This window comes from Fringilla coelebs (assembly GCF_963513975.1).
Source record: "Fringilla coelebs genome assembly, chromosome: 1".
NCBI lineage: Eukaryota > Metazoa > Chordata > Aves > Passeriformes > Fringillidae > Fringilla > Fringilla coelebs.
This window is the reverse complement of record NC_140028.1, coordinates 104728458-104743933: the sequence shown is the minus strand read 5'-3', so window position 1 is coordinate 104743933 and position 15476 is coordinate 104728458. Positions and strand designations below refer to the sequence as shown.

The following is a 15476-nucleotide window of genomic DNA, read 5'->3' as shown; positions in this document are numbered from 1 at the left end:
TTTGGGACAAGCTCACAAACAGTTGGAGTTCTTTTCATCTGTTTTGAGACAAAGAAAACAATACATGACACAAAAGTCCAGTCAGAGGCAACCAACATAATATAAAGTGCAGATCATCACAGTGTGACAGACCTCCTTTGCCATAAAGATATTAGCTACTAACACTGGAAACGTGATGCAGGATAAGCTGTTCCACACACCTCAGAGGTGTGGTGTACACACCACATTAAGGATGCTCGTTTTCTTGCAGGTTTGTGCCATACATTTGAGGTGCTGCTCCATGCCTACCTTAACAGTTGAAACCTGTCTTCCATGCCTCCTGCTCCATGGTTATACATTCCTCCTCCATGTCCTGTAAACCCTGTGCTTCTCCCCAGATCTCTCCTGTGTCCATCAGCTAAGGATTATGCTTCAATATATAATGTTATGACCAGATTCAGGCTTCACTTGTGTGTGGCAGGCATTATGGTTTAGGTTTGTTTCCCTTTTATTATGCACTAATGAGACCTTTTTGTCTTTTCTTAATGTCAAGTTTCACTCAATATGTAGGAAACCATACTTTTGACACAGCCCTATGTTTATTAAAGGTAGTGAAAGTTTTGAAGAGTTTCAGAAAAAAACCCCAATGGTTCTAATTGGAAAACCATGCAAAAATGAGCTATGAAACCATCAGTGAGCTACAGCTGTTTCTAGCTTAATTCTTGGATCAAAACAGGAAGATACAGTGAAAATTGATCTTGTCATTAAATTAGTATCTGCAACCAGGCTGAGCATACATGCATGTAGCTTAAACTGTTCCACGGTTTTAATGAATTAAACTGGCTTGTTTTTCCTTCCATACAAGGTCTTAGAGGAGCCCAGACTTTGTTCTGCAGCCTGGGATGAATTCAGGTGCCCTGCACCACAGCCCTCTCAGCAGCTGTTCCCCAGGGCCACACAGAACTTCACTTCAAGTGTTTACATGCACACAGTCTTCAGATAGCTCCGTTCACCTGCTTTAAGCCAGAGAAATAGTGTCAAGCAGCTCTAACCCTCTTTGAGAAAAGCAAACCACTTGGAAACGTTGGGTTTTCATCAGTAATATTCCACTCATTTAGGAGAAATTTACTAGTTAAATGTAACTGTTTATTTGCCACAACTGCAGGGGGTGGTTGTAACATTTTTTCAATAACAGAACTCTGCTCTGAATTAGCAAAGGCCACTGATTTTTTTCTTTAATGACTAGCATTTCATCCCTGAAGCACTGTGCTGGTGTTTTTCTCCGTCCTATGTAAGTCTCTAAAAAATATTTGAACTCTAAATGGAGGAATTGCTGTGGGGTTTGCTGAATTTCCCCTGGTTTTTAGCTCTCTCTATTTCTTTAGCTAGCTCTTGAGTCACTTCAGAAATATCCCATATAGGGGTCTTTTGGACCCCACGATCACAGCTGCAAAGAGAGACATTTTTCCATTTTTCAGAGAGGTTTCATCCATTCCAGGTTCAGGAAGTGCTGTTATTGCCTCTTTGCCTTTGTACTTTCTCATACATTTCTATATGCTTCTCAATCCTTTGCCTCTCCAGTGCCATAATTCATTAAGTTCTTCAGAACAGGCTGCCTCACATTTCAGGCATGAGCCTCTTGCCTGATACCAAGGAATCAACTCAGCTGGCATCTCTAGGTGTTACTGCCATGGACACCACCCAAAGGAACATGGATGCAGAAGTACAGCCACTATCATTTAGAAGAGAGCTTTTTGAGGGCACAGAGAACACAGTGGCATTTCAGATACTTGGAAACCAACATATTTTTAGCTTAATTTAATTGGAATTTTCTGTTAAATCAATGTGCTAGTTTCCAAGTGTCTGAAAGAAAAGGATTATTTTCCAAGCCAGTCAGAATATTTCTATTCATCACATTAATTCATGTTTTCTTTGCTGAGTTAACATCTTGTGATTTTTAAATGTTCTAAAGTTTAAAAATCATTTGTTCCCCACTTCAGCTGCTGCTAAATGAGATTTCTAGGAGCTTTAAAAGCCAGAAAAGGGTTGTTGTTTCACCAGTACTTTACTGTCTATAGTTTAAATCCAATTATTTAGTATTCCTGGAACAAAGATAATAGATTTACACATATAGTAGTTGCTTTATGTTTATCTCCTTAAACCTATTTTCATTATCGCCTTAGCATTAAACAGTCACTGTAAAGCCATTATCCAGTCACAGGTTCACAACACATAATTTGATTAAACATATTACAAAATTAAAGAAGGGTTTTTTTCCATTGTGCTTTACCAGAACCATGAAGAGATGCCATGCACAACAATTCCCTCCTCCAAACAATTCGCACAGACACGTTCTTTGTTTGCAAAGCTTCTTTGTCCTATGATGCTTAATTAAGGATATAATGGAGAATATTATAGTCATTTTAGAATCATTTGGAAGTAATGATGCCTGAGGCCAAGCATGGAGCTCTGTTTAACTCAGCTAAATGTAGAAGTGCTGGCAATGGCCATTAAAAATGGACCCTATTGCTATCTCAGTTTTCAGAAAAAACTTGCTGTTCCCTTCTTCTCCCCTCTCCCCCTGTAGCTACACTTTTTAATTTCTTGGGTGCCATGCCTCTCAGCAGCGTAAAGTTGCATTTTGTAAGAGCTTATCTTTCTCCTTTATTAAACAGCATGCCTTGAAATCATTTCATGCTAGCACAAAGTTCCCAGAGGCATGTAACTCCCATCACAGGTTGTAGCTGCATCTATCGAGTTGATCACGTGCATCACAGAGGCACCTTAGCTGTTTATGCTAAATAAAAAGATCTAGAGGTGAACAGCTAATTTCCAGGAAGACTCACTGTATTTTTTTGGGTTTTCAAGAGGAGCTCTCACCAGCTCAGTCTAGTATCTAAGGAAGATCAGGGTGGAGCTGTTACACATCAGGCTCTAGTGAGGCTAAGAGGAATTATTTTTGATATGCAGTCTTACCATAAAGGTTTCCAACACATGCATGCTTTCATAAACAGTATTCAGACTGTAGTAAGATGATTTTTCATTAGTATTTTACAGAGACACTATGCACCACAGATTAATGTGTGGAGAATAAGGTACTTCTAATGGAGATTTTGAATTTGTCTCAAAATCAGTTTTATCAATCTTCTTAATAAAAAATGGAATCAGAATAAAAACTTTGAATATGCAAGTCTGTTCCCACAGGAGGAGGAGTCCTGGACTATGGTAAGACAGGTTAGATCCTGGAGCAATGAAAGATGGCTCACACTCCAAAATATTTGCTTAAACCCAAGGGAGATCTCTCCAGTGTAGCTCAATGTTTCACACTCATTTAACTTCTCTATTGAAACTGGTAAATTTTGATGCATAAATCTGTGCACTGTGAGCTGGACTGTTGCCTTAAGCTCCCATTCCCCAAGGCAAGGCTGCCAGACATAGAACAACAAGTTTCACACTCTTTTTTTCTACTCCAAGAGTTAGTACCTCTTGAAATCTTTTGTTAGGGAAACAGCACATGCAATGGGCCCATTTGAAACTAAATCTAGAGAGACAGGGGAATTGGAAAATTTCTCCAAATCATTTTCCACAGATAGGACAGTATATTAAAATTAACAGCAAGTCAGTGAAACCAGCAGGAAAACCTCCAGAAATCTTTTTTTTCAGGTAAGTCCTTAAAACTCTCAACATTTTGTACTGTGCAAAAGTCTCTCTTTATCTGTCACTCTAAGCACAAGTTTCTAGATTAATATCCCTAGCCTTCTGGACATTCCAACATGAAGTGAGGTTCTGCCCAGCACAGCTAAGGTGTAAAGTGAATGATGCCAAAGGAACAAATTTCATCACAACTCTGGCTGCTACGTATTTTTGTACCTGCCCTTACTTATCAGCTTTGAAGTAGCCCCCCTCAAAGCCATGTATTCATTTCAATTTTATATTTTATCTTTTTTCCCCTCCCACAGACTGGAATATTTCTTCTTAGGCTAAAGAAATAACAAGAAAAAAAATTAATTTTAGAGCCATGCACTCCAGGACACTTCACATTAAACTGTAGACACTACAGGCAACTAGATAACACTAATAGCACCTGAGGCAATTTCCCTTCCTATGTTTCTTCTCAGTTGCCAGCTGGAGTCTGGGCTAAAAATAGCCTTGTCATGACAGAATAATGAACCCCAGCGATAAATGCATTTCACAGAAATGCAGTGAGGTCATTATCTGAGCCTTAATGGATGAACAGGGTGGGAAAGAGAGGGAAGGCGTTATTGGGCAGTACAATAAAAACACAGAATGAATCAAAGAAATGCGAACAAACATTACTCAAAAGGCTCTGGAAATCATAGCCTGCTTTCCTGTTTATGTTAGTGTAGGAATAATTTACATGACATTAAAAATTGAAAATACTCATAAGAAATTCTTAGCTGGCAATTTGTCTGCATAAACAATTACTTCCCAGGGTCTATGAAATTATTCTGTTTTATCTATAGGACATTTCAATAATTGTGCCATATATCTGTTAGTTACAGTACCACTAATCGTAAGGGAAACATAGTCCAAAGATAATCTACTTAAAAAAACCCAAACCAACCAACCACTAAGTCATCCAAATCCAAGACCTCTGAACTAGTTCTTGCCTGAAGTATTTTAGCCCTTAAAATTACAAGTAAATAAACAAAGAACAGTATATCTACATTCTCATTATTATGATCTGTGTTGAAGCAGTAAATCTGCAGCTAGTGACAGCTGACTTAGGGCACGAATTTCAGACTAAGATTACTTAACGAAAAAAAATTAAAATCTTAATGCTGCTATAATACCTAATATTACCATGCCCCTCAAAAAACCAGTCTTTTTGCCTCCCAGACTATGTCTTTGCTCACTGGCAGTTTCAGCATCTCCTCTCTTTAGAAAGCATCCAATCATATCTTTCTTCATTGTCTTTAAAGACAGCACTAAGTCAGAGAAAATACATTTTAATACTCATATTTTAAGCCAACTCTTTCTCTTCATTGAGAAGGGAGCAGAGAGGTTTCTACTTAGGAAAAACAACCTCCTTCCACCCGGGAGACGCATTGTGTGACACTGCCTGAGAGACACAGGATGTATAGATAAGCTATACATGCCAAAGATCAAGAAAGTTTCTGAGAGTTGGTGATGAATAATATAATACAGTTAGTCCAGCAGGTAGAGGAGGGGAACTTGCACCAGAGCATTCACAGGCAGGCCTTGATCAAGAAAACCACAAAACCTGCTAAGTTTGAATTGAACTGCCTGTTTGAGCCCAGCAGCAAAGCTTAATTGCTTATTGTGCAACACCATCAGAACGCAGATTTACTTGGTTAGAATATTTAATACAGCAGGCCTTAATATCCTGGACTCCCATGCATTAGGAGAGAAAAACACAGCAATAGGTCTTGTATAAGAGTTTGATATGTTAAAAGCAAAATAAAAATACTTTTGAGGCAGACCAATTATCAGTAACACACAAGGTAATGACAACACTTCAGACTAAAGAACAGAGACAGCCCCTGATCCTGCAAGCCTTTATTGGCCTGCACTTCCCTACCATGAGTAATTTCTTCAGGATTCCATGAGGCTGCATAATAGAAAAATTAAACCATGTATCATCATTTCAAAAGCACACCTGAAACAAATACCATCTACAGTCTCCACTCTATTTGCTGAGCAGAGTTGAGAAAAGAAAGAAAAAAAAGAGTGGAAAACTCATCTCACAAAGGTCTTGCTTTTCTCTATGGCTGAGGAGAAAAGAAGAGATTATCACCAGAAAAATTGCACAAATATTAACAGTCCAATAATCACAACATTTTCAAGTTGAAGAGTTGGCCTAATAGCACTGGTAGGCCCAGACTCATCCTGTTTTGTCTCAGTTCACTTTCTTTCGAGGGAGGCCAGGACATTGAGCCTTCTTACATGAGTCCCAAAGGTAAACCCCTAAAATGGAGCCAAATCACAGCATTTGTGCACACACAATGGCTACTTGCAGCTTCTAAAGTCTAGTTTCAAGTAGAACTATTTAAGTCTACATTTACATCTCCTGTTGCTAATATCTACTCTAAATGTGGGTTTGGGTTTTTTGGCTTGCCTTTTTTTTTTTTAGAGAAAATTAATTCTGCATATTTTTGACAAGTAAAGGGTTTGCCCCGCACAAACTGATAGAGCAGGCTGTAATCTTTCTGTCCATCTACACTGGGCACTAGCTGGTGCTTCAGGACATATGACTGGGCTCAGACCGGGGTCTTGGCAAGTCTGCTTGTGGTGGTCTGTGACCCAGCCAGTATCTCAGAGACAGCAACCACAGGGGGGACGATGGATATGGCCACAAGCTCTGCCCTTCACTTTGGATGTGCCATTTCAAGGGATAAGAGACTGTGAAATGGAATGCACAGGCAGTGCCTATCATAACCCAATGCTATCAGAGGTGCCTAAGAAATGAATGGCTGGAGGTTTAAGTATAAAATAGATTGGTAATAAATATTAAGCTTTTCATATTCCAGGTGTACACCAATTTGGTAGTTCTACAGCCAGGCTTCTCAGTCTTCTCAGGCTTCCTGGCTAAGATAGGATTTTAATGTTGCTTTTTCCTCTGTGATCTTGGTGCTTTTATCCACTCCTTTTTTTCTCCTGCACTCTTGGATTACTAAAGAAATTATGGTGAGAATAGAAGCACCAGTAGTGAACAAGAGCAATTACTAAACTTGATGGCTAGGGAGTTTCTTCCTGTTTCTTATAGAGAAGGCAAGTTTTCAAATACTTGGTACGGTTGTAATAGCTGACCTGCCCACACATTGCAGCCACAATGTCAGGAGGGGCAGAACACCAACAGACAATGTAAACACACATTTATAAATTGTACTATAAACAAGATCTGAGATGCAAACCTTTAAGAGAAAAAAAAAAAAAAATTCATGCATTTAAGTATGAATTAATATTTATTAACTCTTTCCAAATATTTGTTTAGTACCTTCAAACCAGCACCGATTTTCACATTTTAAACTAAGTAGCAAAATACAAATTAAAAGAATTTTAGCTGGCAAGCTAAACAAACGCCTCAAAGATATTAATACTCAAACATTCTTTCTTCAAATAATTTGGGGACAAAAAACCCCCAACAACCTAGATTTAATTTTAGTATTTTCTAGGCAAATGTTTTAAGTAACAACAATGCAGTTTGGAACTGGAGACCAGCTCCTGGAAAGAAAGAAAAAGTTTTGAATTCATAACAGCTGAGAAGTGGTTAAGTAGAAATTTCCTGAAACACAATTGAATTGATGCTGTGCACAATGCAGCATGAAATAAGGCACTGAGAGGAAGGAAGCATATTAAGGAATTAAGAGTTTCCATTACAGGCTCATATCAGCACATATCAAAGATTTATCTTCCTCCAGAAATTTTGTTCCCAAGCATATTCATACTGCTTAGTATGAAAACAAAACAAAACAAACAAACAAAAAAAGAAAACCAAACAAACCCAGCTTCCACACACTTATTTTAATATTTTCTCTCCCATATGTATCTCAGGCAATAGTAGATATGATCAAGTTACATTAGTCTAGAATAGCAAACATATTACATATAGGATTGTTGCTGCAGCTAAGTACCAGAGACGTAGGATCGTGCATTAGTATTATTATACAAAAAGATACTTTCAATACTTCCTTTCTTAACACTCCTTCAGAATGCAGCTGCCGCTTCCCAACTTTGTTTTCTGACATCCACACGTCTCCTCTACCCTCTGTTCTACATGTAAAATAGTTTCAGCGTTGGCTCTGGACCAAGATACATGCCAGGCCATCTCTCCACTATCTCAGATAATAAACACAGGCTCCTTTATCTTAGTTTCTCCAACAACAACATAGAAACAGAAAGAAGCAAGAATACTAACATTGGGCTAGGCAACATTAATTATAAGGTACAAAACCTGCTGAGATGAAGGAAAGAACCCACATATGCTTCATAACTGGAATAAACACAGCATATCCCAAGGCTACTTGCAAATGGAGCCAAATCTGATCACAAAAAATACATCCATTCAGCAACATGCAATTTCTCTTTCAATTTAAGGATTGTGTCCTTGCTGATGAAATTTTCTAATTCAAGCTACTTGATTAAAATTCTGTGACTAATACATGCTTAGATTAGCAGCTCAACTGCATGCAAGGTGTTCTTCAAAGCAGTCTTGATAGATGTATCTATATTGCATTACAGATGCTGTTGCCAGACACTAGCAATAGCTCCCTTTTGGAGCTTGTGCGTCAGTCAAGCGCTTATTAAAAGGTGAGACTGTTCGGGGAATTTTTCTTTAGTGACAACAAACCAGTGCACTTTCATTTTCTCCAAATAGGTTTATTTTCCCAGTTAAACTCTGTGACTTTATTGCTTCAGAAAATATAATATTCTCCAGCGTCTCTACAAAAGATACCACATATCCCACCTGCTCCCACAGGTACTGAAGCCTGATGTACAGACCAACTGAAAAATGTCAGGAAAGCAAGACAAACTGAAGAGACCTCACATCATCACCTGATATATTGCCCACATCAAAAAGGTACATGTGGCAACTGCTGCTGTGGCTTCCCTACAGTACCAAATCCTAATAGTTGCAGAAAGGCACAGGTAAAGCACAGTCAACACAGACACTATCAGAAGCATCCCCAGATCTTACCATGCGGGTAGATGGATGAGATGAAAACCTGCATAAATAGATTCATCCCCAGTGTATTGCATGTACACAAATTTCTTTCTTTCCTCTTAAACTGGCATAAGGCATAGAAATTAGAGCAGTCCTGGAGACAGAGCATTTTCTGACACAAAGCTTCACGTAGCAGACACAAGTAATCCTCTCTCACTGGCAGGCTCTCATCCAGTTTAGCTCAGCATGTATTTCTGCAAGAGGTGCATTACCACTTGCTGAGAGAGACCACTCACAGGGGCATTTTTCCTCACAGTCTGTGTAGATTGTGATGTAAAACTGGATAAATCATCATGACATTGAGTTGTGACAGCTGCTCCAACATTCCTTTCTATACCATCAAAATGCTTTGAAGCAAGAGCCCCAGTCTGATCTGAAGATAGTGCCACACAGCTTTCAAAAACTATACCAGACTCACAATAACCCCGACTCAACTTTTGTCTCACACACCTGGCGCTCAGGGTCTGCTACAGCAAACCTGCACAACCAGTAACGTGCTGTTTGTAATCTGCTTCTTAGGTAAACATTAATGTGCCAAAAAAAAGACACGTAGCACAAGGAAGAAGCTTTTGGTCTATGCCTGTAAGATTTATTTTTTAAAATACAAAGAAAGAGAGAACGTGAGAGAGTGTGACTTGTAGCATCAGCTGAGCATTATGAATCCAAATCTACTGTCATTTTTGAGAATATCTGATTAAAATCAAGAAGTCTATAATAGCAGTCATTACTTCAATGTGGAAATTAGGGGTATTGTTAATTCTTTTCATCATGTATCAGCTCCCTTCTAATTGGATCTATATTCATTACTGAAGCTGAAATTAAAGAACAGCTATGAAAGGCTTTTGATGTCAGCTGTATATATCATGCCCTGAATTAAGTTACAAAAATGGTTAATACATTATATGACTCTTCAAGCACCTATTTCACTCCATTTAGTTGCACAGGTCCTGAGTACTGGCTGAGGTACTGCCCTAACACAGCAAACTTTTAGGATGGGTAAAAGAACTCATTCCATTTGAATTGCTGAAAAATGCATGGATCATGGCACCAAACCTCCCTGAAGTCTGTTGGTTTACAATTGATTTGTCTGCCAGATGCAGAATCTGCTCAATAAATGAGGTGTAGGACAGGGAAGAAATAGACCCTTTCAGTTACTTCCCACCAGAAATGCCAGAGGAATACCAAGTAAAAGCTGTCTGAACTTGAGTAAATGTACTATGCCATGGCCACTGCAAACATTTTATTCCTAAATAAACTGTGGAAGAAAAGAAGAAGAGAGAAACAGTTTGTCCTCAGTTTCAGAAGAGTTTTTTCAGAACTTCCCCTTCTGTCTCACACAGCTTAATTTTTTCTTTTATTTTGCACTGGATCAAAAGGAAGGAAAAAAAAAAAAAGAAGTGTATTGTACCAGTCCCTCAGACTGTTAAAATTTTCTTTCTCCTACTTTTTGCCATAAATGAGTAGTACATTTATTCTCATGCCTTCAAAACCTAAACCCCATAGCACTCTTCCTGCTTGTTCTGTGTGGCACAAAATCACGTGGGAATAGTTTTCCTTACCTTAACCAATCCAGACTGGAGAGGCAGAAGAGGGAAGAACAGGTTGCCCTAATACTTTGATTTGCTCTCTTTTGAATGCAATCCTGTTTTCCAGGTGTCAACAACAAACGTTTCAACTAACTGGAGAAAAGGGATGAGCTCTTTGTACCTCATGAAGACAGATAACATAAGGAAAGACAATGCAGCAGCTGTTACAGGATGCAAGTTTACTGCACTCTGAGGTATAACAAAGAAAAAGCTGGCAGGAAAACAGGGGGAGCAGTCCAGAAATCTGCTTCTATCTTTGGGTTGTAAACCAGTATATCCCGGTAGAGACAGACCAGAGAGCTCCCACTCGAATGAATACTCCTTTTTCTTTAGGTCAGAGTCTTTAGCTAGTGCTTACAGGCCTCTGAGAGGGGCTCTGAAGAGCTTTAACAAGGGTACTAAAGCATGTTAAAAAATGTCACACTTTAATCTCTGAATGTGGAATTGTTAGACAAGGCTACCTCTCTAGAAAAGACTGTTAAGGTTCATAATCAAAAGAGCATTTATTTTGTGCAGGTGTATTCTAAGAGAAGGCTGGAACAGAGCAGCCTTCATTGGACTTTAAAACAACTTAAAAACAGTAATACACTTCTTACAAACAGTTTATTTAAAAAAGGAAAATCTGCACTCCCCCAGCAAGCCTGAGCTATCCACTAGTAAAAAAAAAACCAATTTCCAAAATGAATATCTTTTTCTTCCAGAAAGCTATGCACCCTTTTCTGTGGGAATTCTGCCTGTCCTTATCTGGACTGCTGCAGTTTTAACCTTTCTGCCTTCTCAAAACAGCACACCTGACATTTGCTCAGACTTTCAGAAAAGAAGCAGACAAGCCACTCAAATTTTATTTGACCAGAACAAAACCTTAAATTAATTCATGTAAAGTAGAGTAAGGGATACCTGGCTAAAGAAGAGGTATATTCCATGTATTCAAATTATCTTGGCTATAGTTCACCAGTTTGCAGTGATAAAAAGCCATTAATGAGCTTTGTCACTGATAGCATTACTTTCTAATCTTAACTCTTTTAGGATTATTAGCTTTAAAGGCACTTGAAAGAAGATAATTTATACTAAAATGAAATTGAAAAGTAATGCTTAGATGCAGCAGTATCTACACAATAAAGCAGCTTTACAAACATTCACTTGAATAAACATCACTAATTCACTTGTTATTCACAAAGCCTTAAAAAAAACTGTGAGGAAACAAATTTTGAATAAATCACAGCGACACATATGGAAGTTAAAAAAAACACATAAAAGTTAATCACATCCCCTAATTTTTTTATTGAGTTTGATGCTTGCCCAAGCTCTCTTTGCTTTCTCTGTCATGTTGAGCATTTTTCCTTGGTTAGTCATTGTGTTTCTCATGACAGACTTTAGAAATTCCTCTTCCTAACTCAGCAGGCCCTCTTGGATTAGGGATTTGCATGGGGGAAATAACCCAAATCACCTTTTCTCCCCAAGAAACTCATGACAGAAATAGTTTTAATAGGGAGAGTTTGTTAGAAATATTTTTGAGATCATGAAGCAAGTAGCTGCTGGAGGCACTAGTGCAGGACATTTAAATCAGGTTTGGTTTCTTCTTTTTCTTGCCTGATAGTTGAATACTTTTATTAAATGAGAAATGTCATCACTCCTAGCAACAGGGGCTTCTCTGGAGTACACCTGATGAACTTGAGAGACCCTCATATCCTTATATCCTTATTAACAGGGATCCTGATATCCTTATTAGCAGCAGTAACAGTTACCACTAAAGGCTCTCCAAGAAAGGCATGAGTGTTGCTCTCTAATCCCACAGTAAATTAGACTTTAGACCACGGAATCAAAATCCAGAACAGAGATAGAAACCTCCACAGTGGGATCCATATGTCTGTATTTAAGGATCTACCATCATTTTAGACATCTCTAGGCTTGAGAGGCATCCATAGATAGTTAGTAGATATAAAAGGTGAGCTGTACTTGGCAAGATTCTTTAAGTAACTGCATTATTTTTGGTATCTTTGTTCCATGAGTCCACCTACATTTACACTCTTGGTTTTTGCTCGCTCCCACCTCCTTGCTCACCACACATAGTGAATTAGATACCTAAGAATAAGATTCAAACCACATAAACTGCATAGAGAGATCTTAAGTAGTACCCCCTGCTCCCAAAATGGGTCAGGATGGGGAAAAACAGAAACAAGTACCTTAATCAGGCTTTAAGCCCTACATGCATGTATTAATAAGCTACAGTACAGCGTCTTTGCTTGGGCTTTACCTGGATGCTGGGTTCACAGAGAAGATTTTTACATTTCTGTAGGGTTTCCTGGCTTTTAGTCAAAGACAACTGTTCTCCACCTCTTCCTTTCTTGTAGAAGTGTGCACGTAGCTCCAGCTGTGTTGTGGACCAGCTTTAACTTGTTATTCACTCAGGGGCTGCCTCCCCAAATCAAGCTCCCTATGATCCTGCAACCTGGAAGGACATCCCAAATCAGTGCTTGGTCACAGCAAGTCTGGGAACATTCACATTAAGCATGAGGGGCTTGGAAAGTTCAAGCACATTCAAAATTACATGGTACCATTGCAGGAGAGACAGCTGTGAAAATGTCTTGCTAAACTAATTAGGGAAATGATTTAGGTTAGAAAGATCTGCTTGGAAACGTCTCTGCTGCAAGGAAAGTGAGGACTTGTAAAGTAAGTACACAAGAAATAGTCTTTCTACCCCCATCCCCACCAGAAAAAAAAAAAAAAAAAAAAGAGAAACAGAGTAACAACACATGTAATGCTGATCAGTATCCTAGCTGGACTGGCTGGCACAATTTCTCACTTTCACAGCTGGAAGCACAGGTGCTGTAGATGTTGAGAGAAAAGGGGGAGATGGGAACGGGTTGAGCAGCCAATACACTCCTAACTCACAGATGTGCACTTAATTCATGATGCTGCAGAAGGTTTCACTGGCTATGTCAGAAGAGCCCTGCTGGTTCCAGGCACCACTGCAGAGACACAGCACCCTTCTAAAGGCAGTGCATGGGAATAGTAGAGAGGGATTGTAAATTCTGCCCAAAGGAATCACTACCAATCTTTTGCTGATAGTTATGTTTAATAACTTGCAGAGAAAAATGGATTTGGGGACTGGAGGAATTTTCCTAGGCAAATGTCTTGCGGCTTCTTGCTTGTTAATATTCACTACCAAAAAAGAATCAAGTATTAAGTGGATTAAAGGGGAAATGGATATATTTGCTGCCTATATGTCTTGATCAACAAATCACCTCGACAGTAAGAGCTACAGGGCCAGCTCCCTCTTCTTTCCAGGGGCAGGAATCCTCTGACCTCAAAGATATAAAACTGAAATAAAACCAGGAGAGGTTAAAGCCTTAGTCAGGATTAGGGAAATATTCAGAACTCTAGCCACATGAGTTTTGCTGTAGTATATTCTTAGAGCTTCCAGCCAGAAGAATTTCACTGCTTCCTTCTATACACATACAGGTAATACAGGGCTGATGATAAGGTATGGGGTTTTCAAGACTGTCCAGTTCAGCTACAGCCTTTGGCAACAGCAGCCCTTCTTAGCTGTTAGAGGGAGCAGAGATGGGACAGTGCTAAGCACTTCTGCAATTCCCATCTGCCCAGGAGAGGGGATGGAAACAGGAAGGGATGAGAGGATTGACCCCTCTGTCAGGAAATACGGGATTTCAGGCTCCAGAAATGTCAGATAGAAAGTCTACCAAATTTGCCTCTTAAAGACCAGGGAAGGAAAGAAAAGCCCCTTTAAAAGTTTGCAGCTATATGTGGGATGATGCTAGACGCAAGGGAGCTCTTTTTTAGTGTATATTAAAAGTGTGTAATTAAAAGCCCTTTAGACCCATCATTTATCTAAAAAATATTCAAAACAAAACACCACAACACAGAAAATAACGAAAAACAAAACCCCTACTATAGAAATATTTGTTATTCTTTACTGTACTTCATAATTATGGGTAATGATTTGTTTTTCATATTTATGAGATTACAATACTGCATCAAGCTGTTCAGCTTTGCTTTTATCTTTCTCTGGACATAGAAGATACATGGTTTGATCACAAACTTTGTACAAAATCTACAGGAAGCCCTGAAAATTCTCTCTTTTCTCAAATTCCTTGTCATAATTAAATACAAAGTGCAGCTAAAAATTAATTTTGGTCAAAAAGTATAATTAATTAAATCAGTACTTTAGTTGCCTAGTTTTCCCTCTACTTTTTTTTGATTAAGAAAATCTTCATCAATCTCTGTCTCCTCTTCTCTAACTTGATGCAAATCTGACAAAGTAGCAGAAATCATAACAATAGTTATGTTCCTGAAAATTTCATACAAATTATGTCTGGATGGATTGAGAAGAAAGCCAAATGAGTTCTTCCCAGGAGGAAAAGGGCTTCAGCATGAACTAAGCCATCATCTGTTGTGCATGACCTCCCAATATCCACACAGCAATTTACCTACTAAGTGACTTGGCAGCACATGCACCTCTCAGCTCTGTCCCTGTACCCACAGCTTTTCTTGCTCAGTGGGTGGTCAGGGGACATGAGAATGAACCAAGAGAGAGCAGAGCCATGAGAAGCCAGGGAGGAGCCCCTGCAGTGGGTAGAAGCACAGGGGTTAGCGTGTAAAAACACAGAAAAGTTGGCATTCCCGGTTTTGCTCCTCAGGAACAAACCTGAATGTTGTTTGGGAGTTTTTTTCCCTGCTGCTTAAAAAGACATTTCTGTCCTATTTGAAGGCTCTCACTTCTTTCTAAGTAAGTGGTGCAGGACACTGAGATTTGTGTACATGTGTGCCATTCATTGGCTGTTCAACACAGTGGGACAAAATAAAACATTTGCTTCTGTGCATTGCTTACATGAACCCTACCATTGGGACTAACCCAAAGTGTTTAAAAAATAGCAGCCTGGGAGCCACAGATATGGCTTTAGTGGAGAGCACTTCACAACAGTGGTTAGTCCTGATTCTCTAATGGGGGGCTCAAGTCTTCTTTACAACCAGGAAAACAGATCTAGGAAACATCATGTGCCAGGGCTACCTTGGTTGCATCTGTCCTACAAGTAAACAGAAAAATTTAACTCTAAGGGCATCAAGAACTTGGCAATTTTCACTAAACTTTAGCTCAAGATAAATCTTTTAGCTAGAAACTTGGCTAGAAAATGAAAACAAGTGCACTTTGATTCAAAGCTGAACAGTCTCTTCAGTCAGCTGCA

The 15476-nt window shown here is 39.0% G+C and overlaps 1 protein-coding gene across 1 annotated transcript in view; it reads right to left on the bottom strand.

Moving 5' to 3' along the window:
* Nucleotides 1-12660, bottom strand: part of ARPP21 (cAMP regulated phosphoprotein 21) — a 232613-nt gene extending 219953 nt beyond the window's left edge. The window contains exon 1 of the mRNA XM_084220076.1: nucleotides 12527-12660. The gene's annotated coding sequence lies outside the window, so the exon portion shown is untranslated. The remainder of the gene's footprint in view (nucleotides 1-12526) is intronic.
* Between the last annotated feature and the right edge of the window lie 2816 nt (nucleotides 12661-15476).